The sequence below is a fragment of the Coenobita brevimanus genome, chromosome 76 (assembly GCF_032717465.1).
Source record: "Coenobita brevimanus isolate Jiangsu-jjx chromosome 76, ASM3271746v2, whole genome shotgun sequence".
In the NCBI taxonomy this organism is placed as follows: domain Eukaryota; kingdom Metazoa; phylum Arthropoda; class Malacostraca; order Decapoda; family Coenobitidae; genus Coenobita; species Coenobita brevimanus.
The window spans coordinates 9213095-9214515 of NC_137029.1; positions in this window are offsets into that span (position 1 = coordinate 9213095).

Here is a 1421-nt window from a genome sequence, read left to right on the forward strand (position 1 = left end):
CCCGACCACAAGCAGCGACAATTACAAATGAACATTACACACACAATAACACAACTGGTAACACTACACAGCCACAAACACCCACTCACCCATACAACCTTCGCAGTCAACCACGTAGCTCATAGCTGACTACACCTATAAGGTTTGTCTCTTTTATCCATACACTTTTAACTGTAGCTCATACTTGACTTCACCTAAAGGGTTTGTCTCTTTTATCCATACTCTTGTAACTCTACACTTTTATTAGTCGTTGTTGTACATTTCAGTATATATATTGTATAGGTTTATGTTGCATATGTCATGTTTTATAGTGTATTGTATCTATATTACAGTCGCTGATGATGTGTAAGGATACACGGAACGTCCTACGAAAAATGAAAATAAATAATTAATAAAATATAGTTACGACATGGATCTTGGACATATTATCTACAACCTGAATCATAGTGTAAAACAATGTGTAAGAAAACTCGAAAAGATCAACAGAAAAATAGTGAACAATGGCTACGCCTTGGTCTTTAATGATTTTTGTATATATATATATATATATATATATATATATATATATATATATATATATATATATATATATATATATATATATATATATATATATATATATATATATATATATATACAGTATATAGGAGTCTCTGTGGTGCAGTTGCAGTGTGTGTTTTGGTACATGGGTGAACTAGGGTTCGCGCCTCGCCAGGGCAATAAACTTGGGAAGTGTTCGCCCGTCCATGTACTGCTTTGACGGACATAAGGGTTGCTGTGGTTGAGCCAGTGTCGCATACTATAAAGTATGCTTGCACCCAGTCGGATTGCGCGGGCCGATTACACTTGTTTCACAGACCACATTGGGGGAGGCGGTGGCTCAATCGGTAGAGAGGTGGCCTGCGGTCCTCACGGACCCAGGTTCGAATCCCGGCTGGGGCAGGGAACAGTTTAAGGATTTGAATTTCATTAAATCAGGCTTTACTGATCTACCAGAAGACCCGCCGACATGTCGTAAAAATACTCCCGCTAATACCAATACACCAGTCCTGTATGAGACAGCCCTAGCATGTATTCAATATGGACGGTGGGCGTTAGCGCCTAAGTGGTGACATGTAGAGGTGTATGGTATGTGGGAGGACTGCTGGGCCTTGATAGCAGGCTGTGAAGCCTATGCCCAGAGTCGGACACATAAAAAAAAAAAAATCCAAAGCCACTCCAATATTACAATCACACTTACAAGCACTTCTCACCCTACATACAATCCCTACCAGACAGCTTAAGCCACTTGGTAGAGATACATTGGTTGTACCGTCCCCACTTTGGTCGGGATAGGCCGGTCCTGCAGTGGATACTGCACCAAACAAGCTGGATGTATGATTGATTTGTTGTTGCTGCTAATGCTGCTGCTACTGCTGCTG